This window comes from Procambarus clarkii, chromosome 17, assembly GCF_040958095.1.
Source record: "Procambarus clarkii isolate CNS0578487 chromosome 17, FALCON_Pclarkii_2.0, whole genome shotgun sequence".
In the NCBI taxonomy this organism is placed as follows: domain Eukaryota; kingdom Metazoa; phylum Arthropoda; class Malacostraca; order Decapoda; family Cambaridae; genus Procambarus; species Procambarus clarkii.
Genome location: NC_091166.1, coordinates 32,415,481 through 32,425,923, shown reverse-complemented (window position 1 = coordinate 32,425,923; position 10,443 = coordinate 32,415,481).

The following is a 10,443-nucleotide window of genomic DNA, read 5'->3' as shown; positions in this document are numbered from 1 at the left end:
ATTACAATTATTACCTAACCTATAATAGGTATAGGTTAAGTAATAATTGTAATTACGAAGCAATAAGATGCTTATCTTAAGATACTAACAAGGTTAGGTAAGGTCGGTGTTTCCTATGAATCTTTTTAAGGGTATCTATTATGTTTAGTATATCACCTATGCACGTAGTTAATAAGTCAATATTGACTTATTAAATTTGCGAGAACGGGTTGAATACACCCATAGGCCATGACTACTCTTGTCCCCTAACTCTCCTTACCACTTCGGAGGGTATAGGGTGTTGATGTAGCTTCTGGGCACCAATCTCCCCAGCCACTGGGCATGGCGAGAAGGCCCCCTTAAGTATACCTAATACCCTATCAAACACAAACTAAAATACACATAAATGGCAGATCTCATCACTACCCACAAGAATTAAGATGATGATAATAACACACAATAATAACATACACAAAATGGAAAATTCTTTTATTTCGTTTTTCTTATATGGTAAAGGTAAAACAACAAGGTGCCTAAGCGGCAGGATTGGTGACTTGACAGCAGCATACATGGAAAAAACTATTCATAATGGCAGCTCCTAACAAGGCCCCCGGAGCGGGAGGGTAGTCATGTATGCGCATGGGGGGTCCCTCCGGCCGCCGCCATACCCACTCGTGGGCTCCGGCCAGGTCATCCACCCTCTTGTGAGAAACCATTCGGAGAAGTGGTACTGCAGATGACGACTCTGCTTAGATAGTTGGCTGCCAGCTATCCTGGCTGCGGTTCACCTAAACAAGACTATATTTACTCTTATGCACCCTGTGCATTGTGATCTTGGGACTAAGGTGGTCTGCCCCTAGATGTGGTCTTGGACCATATTCTGTAGATGGAGTATGTCCAGGTCAGGGCTTTCACAGAGCAAATCTCAAAGTCGCTCTTGGTGAGTCCCATGTCCTGAAGACCACGTGCACTCTCCTTGCACCATCCTCCTCTCCAATTAAGGGTTATAGAAGAGGCGGATGCTGTGTGCTTCCAGGTATATTCCCTGACCTTTTGAAGGATCTCTGGGGTGCCGTACATGGCGCACTTGCTCTGATGTGGACGGGAGAGTGGGAAGTTATCAGCAGAGACCTGGGTGTCTAATATAAAGGCCTAATCACCTTTGCAAGCTATGATGTCAGGCTTGCAGAAGGTCCCTCCATCCGGCATACGGACTTCACGTTCCACCTCAAAATCTCTTTGCCGCAGGCGGCCGGCTACGAACCGGGTGATATCGCCATGACGTTTCACCCGAACCCCAAGTGTCTTGTAGCATGCCTGGGATATGTGGCCCAGGGTCCCTGGTTTCTGGCAAGCATCGCAGAAACCAGAAGCCTCGGATCTACCCCCCTCCCCCAACTGGCTGCTCTAGACGAAGTGGCTACAGCGTTTGCCCTAATCTGGATGGCATGAGCAAAATCTCCTCTGCTTAGCAGAGAAGTACCGGATGCGACCCACTTGTGGCTAGATGGAACCTCACAAGAGGACGCAAGGCCGGCACCATCAACCATGCTGTAAAGTTTTGCTTTCCACCTTCTAGAGCGCTCAGTCTTTCTGTTGGAAGAGGTTCCGGCGGCCGTGGTCGAGTCTACCCATCGACACATTCGGGCTTGGAACGTGGGTAGGAGAGCCGCTGCCACTACCACTGGATCCTCCGACTCTACCAACGTCCCGAGCCGCTTGTTCTTCTGTAGGCAGATTGATTTAGCATAGTCGGGAATTCCTAGTCCACCGTCCTTTACGTCGCCATGAAAAAAGGCTTTAGGGGTATCATGAGGCAGTCGCAGCCAGCCACGAATGGCGTGCCGCAACCGCCGGTCAAGCCTCGTTAACTCCGTCTTAAACACGCGTCCGAGAACAAGCCGGTGGTTCATCTTGGGGATTAGGTGGTGTTTAAGTAAGTATAACCTCTGTTGGGGTTTGAGGGGGGCCTGGGTGATGTTAGTCAAGCCATCCTCAAACAAGGAACCGTAGGATAGGCGTCTGCGCCCGACCCCGATAAGTATCCCTGAATACTTGTACTCATCCGCCACACTCATAGTACCGATTTCATCGTCTCCGACGTAGTATGCCCTCCTGGTGGGGACATGCCCCGTCTTACGATGTGCATCGATCGCTATGCTTAGCGTATGGCACTTCGCAGCATTTACTTTAAGACCAGAGCCACGCAGTGTGTGGCAAATACTTGTTATAAGTTTCTGCAGTCCGGGAGCCGTCTCTGCTGCCACAACCAGATCGTCAGCGAATGCCAGTGCTGATACCTTTTCGCCCTGCAGTCCAATCCCTAGCCCCAAGTCCTTAGCCCTAGTAATTGCCTCATCAATTATTAGGTTAAAGAGAAATGGAGACAGGTGGTCACCCTGTTGTTTCACCCCCTAGTGATCAGGATGTCCTTTGACTTCTCCCCTTGGCTGGTAATTACGGTTGAGGACTGATCATAGCCCGACATTATGTATGTCCTTAAAGGCTTCAGAATGCCTTTACGTTTCATGGACCGATGGATGGCCGGATGGGAGATGCTATCGAAAGCCTTCTCCATATCCAGAAACGCTTGGTGTGTGTTGTGCTTGAGCGCACAAGCCTCAGCTAGGAGGGCATTCAGGATCACCAGGTTTTACCTTAAGTGGATACTTTTTCTCGTGGGTCCCAGACACCCACCACTGGTATCCAACTGGGACTAAGGCCTCCCCCTGGGTTCCCACTTGGGTCTGGAGGTATTAGGTGTTCCACGTGCCAGTCATATAAATTGCAAATCACAATAAACTTGGAAAAAATATATCTCACTTGCACCATCGGAGACTGATCATACAACCTCCAATCTTGCTCTTCTGTGGTCGTGCAACTCGACCTCACACTAGGCTGGTTAAAGCAGCGGCCGTCCTCCTCACACGCATTCATCAATTTTTAGCATAATCTGTATTAAAAATTGGTTTGTTCTCATATATAAATTAATATTCTATGAATAATTAGGTTTAAGTTAGGTGTTTAGATTCTGTTGGTGATTATTTGTCTTTGTAGTACGTGGGTGAAGCATTTATAGCAATGTGGTTCGAACAAAACTCGTCAGTGAAGCACTTGTTCCGGAAGTGTTCGAACGAAATCAGTTGTGAGTCGTGTGTAAACCGTTTTTCATTCATAAACAGCTGGGGCTTGGTGCATGGAATCACTTTTGGGTCTTTGTTTGGAGGATGGGTTGGTATTTCAAGTATGTGGATGAAGCATTTATGCAGCCCGTCCTCCAAACAAAGATCCAAAAGTGATTCCATGCACCCGCCAAACCCCCTGTTTATGAATAAAAAGCGGTTTACACACAACCCGTCCTCGACTCAAGTCCATTACATCCAGCGGTCGACCCCACAGACGCTTTCATAAATTTTAATATGCTGTTCATTCAAAACGGGAATTTTCTCAAGTATAAATTAATATTATAATATATTAGCATATTGTGCATATATCAATATGCTAATATATTATAATATTAATTTATAGGTTAAATATAAATATAGGCATAGGTTAGGTTAGGTTAGGTGTTTAGGTTCTGTTGGCGATTATTTGTATTTGTAGTACGTGGGTGAAGCATTTATAGCGTTGATTCAAACAAAATTCGTCAGTGAAACACTTGTTCCGGATATGTTCGAACGTCAGCAGTTGTCAGTCGTGTGTAAACCGCTTTTCATTCATAAACAGGGGGTTTGGCGGGTGCATGGAATCACTTTTGGATCTTAGTTTGGAGGACGGGCTGCTGGATGTAATAGACTTGAGTCTAGGACGGGTTGTACCAAGACCAACAAGGGCGAAGCAAGGTAAACAATACTCGAAACTCTCTCTTTCTTTCAGGTATCCTCACCCAAACACGAAGGAAGAACAACCGACCTATAACCTGAGGGGCCTCAATACGGTAATACAGATGTTGACCAGACCACACAGTAGAAGGTGAAGGGACGACGACGTTTCGGTTTGTCCTTGACCATTCTCAAGTCGAATGTGAGACAATCGAATTGAGAATGGTCCAGGACGGACCGAAACGTCGTCGTCCCTTCACCTTTTAGTGTGTGGTCTGGTCAACATGCTTTAGTAACGTTTTTGTGACTCATCGCCTGCACACGGTAATACAGAATCTGAAGTTGAACCTAGAGAGTGTGTGGCGAAGAATAGAAAAACCTGCAACCTGCCGAAAGTGGAGAGGGAAGCCTTTGCGATCTTGAAAGGGAGATCAGACATAGAGATAATGAACGCAGACAAGGGCGGGGCAGTGATAGTTTAGAAAACGGAAAACTACTAGAAAGAGATGGAACGTCAACTAGCGGATGGGGAAACATACCACAAGATCTTCAACAGTGAAGCACCCATGAAAAATGCCCAAGCGAGGAGGGAGGGAGGGAATTATCATGGGAAAGTGCCAAGCCATTACGACTATATAGCACCTGGAAGGAATCAGGATAAGAATTTGAGATGGGACAGGGGGAGGGAGGGGTCGGGGAAAAGGAATGGTGCCTAACCACTTGGACAGTCGGGGATTGAACGTCGACCTGCATTAAGCGAGACCGTCGCTGTACCGTCCAGTGCATGTGGTTGGGCTCCCAGACGAGGATCAGAAGGTTAGTCCACAAGATATTTGAAAATAGGAGCTGGGACGGTAAGGGCGGCCTAATCCAGGCAGCAGCTAGGGATTTTTACATGGCATTCCAGTCGATAATACCCAGTTTCTACATCCTCCCAAAGATCTGCTAGGACCGTATCCTAGCAGATACGAGAACATGGCAGGGAAGACCAGTAATCAGCGGAGGCAGAGCCCCCACAACTAAACTGGATCTGCACAGCGCTCCTGAACTCCCTCTTCAAACTCCTGCCCGAAAAGCTAGGAGGCACTACGGATTTCCTGTGCTGAGTGTGTGTGATGCATCTGTCTTTCTAAGGTTGGTTGAGAGTAGTGGGAGGCAGGTCAGATCAGTTGGTGGTAGCTCACAACAGTGGGTGGTTGAGAGTAGTGGGAGGCAGGTCAGACCAGTAGGTGGTTGAGAGTAGTGGGAGGCAGCTCACAACAGTGGGTGGTTGAGAGTAGTGGGAGGCAGGTCAGACCAGTAGGTGGTTGAGAGTAGTGGGAGGCAGCTCAGACCAGTGGGTGGTAGCTCACAACAGTGGGTGGTTGAGAGTAGTGGGAGGCAGGTCAGACCAGTAGGTGGTTGAGAGTAGTGGGAGGCAGCTCACAACAGTGGGTGGTTGAGAGTAGTGGGAGGCAGGTCAGACCAGTAGGTGGTTGAGAGTAGTGGGAGGCAGCTCAGACCAGTGGGTGGTAGCTCACAACAGTGGGTGGTTGAAAGTAGTGGGAGGCAGCTCACAACAGTGGGTGGTTGAGAGTAGTGAGAGGCAGCTCACAACAGTGGGTGGTGGAGAGTAGTGGGAGGCAGGTCACAACAGTGGGTGGTTGAGAGTAGTGAGAGGCAGCTCACAACAGTGGGTGGTTGAGAGTAGTGAGAGGCAGCTCACAACAGTGGGTGGTGGAGAGTAGTGGGAGGCAGGTCACAACAGTGGGTGGTTGAGAGTAGTGAGAGGCAGCTCACAACAGTGGGTGGGTAATGGTAGCAAATCACTGCCTGGTGTAATCGGACAAAAAAAAATCGGAAACGATGAACTCTAATTTTCATAAAAAGTTTACGGTAACGCGAATAGAGACGAAAAAAGGAAATGAAAACGTTCCATCTGCAGAGATATATCGTTGAAAGACGGCTGGAACATTTCGAAGATATATTGAGTACCGGGAGTGATGGAGTCCAATATATTAACTCTTCCCTAGCTCTCTCCTTCTTTCAATATTCTCTCACAGTATTTCTCTCTTATCTATTCATATGAATAGCACGCGCGCGCGAACACACGCACACACACACACACACACACACACACACACACACACACACACACACAGGTGTGGAAATAGGTGGTGGAAATAGGAGGCCAAACACAGGATACAGAATAGGAGATGAAGTACTTAATGAAACGAACAGAGAGAAAGATCTAGGAGTTGATATCACACCAAACCTGTCTCCTGAAGCCCACATAAAAAGAATAACGTCTGCGGCATATGCGAGGCTGGCTAACATCAGAACAGCGTTCAGGAACCTGTGTAAGGAATCATTCAGAATCTTGTACACCACATATGTAAGACCAATCCTGGAGTATGCGGCCCCAGCATGGAGCCCGTACCTTGTCAAGCACAAGACGAAGCTGGAAAAAGTCCAAAGGTATGCCACTAGACTAGTCCCAGAACTAAGAGGCATGAGTTACGAGGAAAGGCTGCGGGAAATGTTCCTTACGACACTGGAAGACAGAAGAGTAAGGGGAGACATGATCACAACCTACAAAATCCTCCGAGGAATCGACCGGGTAAACAAGGATAAACTATTCAACACTGGTGGGACGCGAACAAGGGGACACAGGTGGAAACTGAGTACCCACATGAGCCACAGAGACGTTAGAAGGAACTTTTTCAGTGTCAGAGTAGTTAACGGATGGAATGCACTAGGCAGTGATGTGGTGGAGGCTGACTCCATACACAATTTTAAATGTAGATATGATAGAGCCCAGTAGGCTCAGGAATCTGTGCACCAGTTGATTGACAGTTGAGAGGCGGGACCAAAGAGCCAAAGCTCAACCCCCGCAAGTACAAATAGGTGAGTACAAATAGGTGAGTACACACACACACAAACACACACACACACACACTTTGTGGAATTGGAGAAAATAGACCACACACAACTTACAAATTATGTGGAAAGGAATTACAGAACTCTAATAAAACACGAGACTTTGGACTGGTTTTGGATAGTAAGCTGTCGCCAGAGGAATATATAAAATACATTGTGAGAGGAGCGTATGCGCCGCTTTCCACCTTCAGACAGGCTTTTAATTATATGGATGGTGAAATATTAAAGAAACTGTTCATGACTTTTACGAGACCACAGTTGGAATATGTAGCAGTTGTTTGGTGCCCAAATCTCAAGAAGTACATAAATAAACCGGAAAAGATGCAAAGTCATGCTACAAAATGGCATCCGGAACTGAAAAAACAAGAGTTACGAGGAGAGACTAGAGGCATTAAGTATGCCAAAACTAGAAGATAGAAGAAAAGGAGGTAATATTATCACTACTTACAAAATATTAACAGAAATCGACCAAATTGACAAAGAAGAATTCCTGAAACCAGCAACTTTAAGAACAATTGTCTGTTGCCTGCCAGGCTTTTTACCCTGCCGGTGTTCCTGCAGTGCGTTGGTTCGGTGGCCAGGAGTTTGTACCAAGGGCTGTATGCACTTAGGGCTCCCTTCCCTAAGTGTCCTGTGAGTACACTCCTTGGGCGTCGGTGTTCCCTTCCCTGAGGTCTTTGGGTTTCCCAGTCCTGTAGAGGTAGCGGTTGCTTGATTTCTACCTCGCCCTCCTGGGTCAGCGTAGGTCTCAGTGCTTTCGTTTGGACCTGGGTAAGAGGTGGTTGTTGCTGGTTGATGTGCGCTGGGCTGCATCGCTTCCATAATCGCAGCGGTTGTGCCTCTTTCTGGTCCCCTGGGTTGTGGTGGCTCCTCATGCTTCTCTTTCCTACTTTTAGTTTGCTTTATTGCCCGTTGGGAGGCGGCCGGGGTTCCTATTAGGTGATACCTAGGTTCAGAAGGGCAGCCTTCCTCTAGGCCTCCGTGGCTGCTAATCTCACAGGGGCCAGTTTGCCCAGATAATATATAAGGCTTTGTATAATATGCAGGGCTTTATACAATCGGCTTTGGCAGCTTCAGTGCCTGGGCTTCTCAAAGGGACAGATTCCCCCCTTCCCCCTCCGGGTCCTGGAAATTCCCATCGGGGCTTATTTGCCCAATGGACGTGTCTTTTGCGTCCCACCTCGCCTTGTGCGAGTTTCAGGGTTGTTCATTGCCCGGGTCTCAGGCTGACGGCCACCTGTTTTGCCTCAGTCATGCTGCTTGTTGGGTCGACGACACCTTCGACCCGGAGACTTGCGAGACTTGTTCTCCTTTCATGCTCTGATTTACCCATTCTGATACGTTTGAGGTTTGGGGTCAGGCAGCTCGCGCGTTGTATGCTAGCTTTAGGTTGCTGTACGCATTTGGTTGATTGTTCGCTCAAATGCCCCAGGGCTGCTCCATTTTGGTTTTAGGGACCCGGACTTGGGGGCATTGGTTGGTTCGATCTTGGTTCAGTTCGTGCCCCTTCGTTCTTCCCTTGTTGGTGTGGTTCACCGTTCTCCTCCTCCCTGCTTCCGGCTCTCAAAAGTCTGAGGGCTTCAAAGTCGGTTCAGGGGATTTGCTGGAGATGAGACTCGGGCAGCTCCGGGGGTTGCCACATTCGAGGTGAGGACAGAAACTTCTGAACCGGTTCCTCCTGCCGAGGCTTTTGGGTCCTTCCCAGCAGGTCCCTTTCTTTTAAGCCTTTCCCTTGGACTCTACTTTTTCTTTAAGGGTGGTGGGCGTTGACGACGACTCTACCCTGGATCTTAGTTTGGAGGATTCCGGGGCAGGGAGGGAGGTGACCTTGGGCACTTAGGGCCTCTGTCGATCCTGCCTGGGCTTTGGTGCCTTCAAAGCGGGGTCTGCTGTTGCAAGGTTCCGGGTTCTAGTACTGGTGGAAATTATTCACACTTATACATAATTTTTGTATAGTAAAACATCATAATTGTATTAACTATTATAATTACTAATCTTACTAATTCGTAGAATTAATGTTTCTATTGTGACGCAGTATTTTACCAAACCCTTTTTACAGTCTCCATGACGCCGGGAGGTAGCAGCAAGTTGAAACATGAAATATCTCCACATTTAGTTGAATCTAAACAGAGTCCAGTTAATTACTTTCCTTTGCTAAGGATAATCGTTTATTTAATTATTGTATTTATACAGCATATTACTGCTTACTGAACTCGCTAATTTAGGTGAATTAACAACTACAATGGAAAATATAATAATGTAAAACAATTCTATATAATATTCCTCTCGTTCATTTTACGCAGTCTTAATACGCTGACTTGCGTTATGCAAAAATATATTGCACCTTAATGCTTTCATCAGTGACATGACCACTTGTCACAACTCCTTACTTCCCCAATTGCGAGTAATTAAAACAATTTACACTCGGGATAACTTTAAGCATTCTGCACATGCATATCCCAACCAGAGAGGAAGGAGACACCATTCCTACTATCGACGCCATATTTTCAGCGTGTTAGCAGCATGCAAGTGAGAGAGGTGCCTTTGCAAGGAACTTGCTTAGTGTCTTATTTTTCGCTCCCACAACCACGAGAGCGGTGCCACGTTAATTCGACACATAATGGCAGTCCTGGAACTAATTAACCTCCCAGCCCGTAATTGACGTCTGAGCAATATTATAGTTTGTGGGTTGGTGGTGTTGTCGTCATTGATCCTTCTCTACGGACAACCCAACCCACAACTCGGTAGAATGCTTATACCTCTCTAGGAGATCACCCTTGGCGCTTCTGGCTCTTGGAGAGGGGCTCAACGTCACACGTTTAGGGGATGCGGCTCCAACACTTAGCCTCGTTGTCACGTGCACACACCCACTCGAGCCGCTGTGACTCCCCACTCTCTCCTTAGGTGATATGATCTCCTCAAACCCCCTTTGACTTATTAGTATTACCTTCTACCCTGTCCACAGCGGTGGTTCTTGGTTCTTTCTCTCTCTGTTCCTTTACTATTTCCTGGGAAGCCTCACTAGGACAAGGGCAAACACCAGCAAATTGGAATACATTTACTGGACAAAGCACATACACACATATAATAATAATGAATCCTATACTCTATACTATTACAATCAGGTTGCACTCCAACATCATTTGAACTCTATCATCAGCTTATCAAGTGGTGTCCTATCTCCTGGTTCACCACCTGATACTATCAACCTCCTCAAGTTGATCAAGTCTACATACACTGTTGCACCATCAGCAAGAGAATATATATATGTATCTATAAATGTGTACAAAGAAAATCAGCATTTGAATGCAATAACATATATCAGTATAAATGTTCCTTGATACACAACAATGATCAATCGATCACTCTATCAGTCCTAGAACACATACATCTGTAGATAATCCAGCCTACGACTGTAACTCTAAACTTCAGTATAAAACACTCCTTGACATAAGAATGCAAACAACCACTCACCTCTCACTGCGTCTTGCACACTAATGACAACCAAACACTATCAACTCCCTACAAGTAATCCACCAGAACTTCCCTTCCACCTCTGGAAGTTCACTACCCTGATATCTTTAGGTTCTTCCGGGCTTCACTACCAGGATCCTCTGCAGCTCCTCCAGGCTGCTGCACCATGTAGTTTCCTTGAGCAACTATGGTGCTTCACCCTTCTGCTAGGGTCCTCCACAGCTCTCCTGGCTGCTACACCATGAAGTTT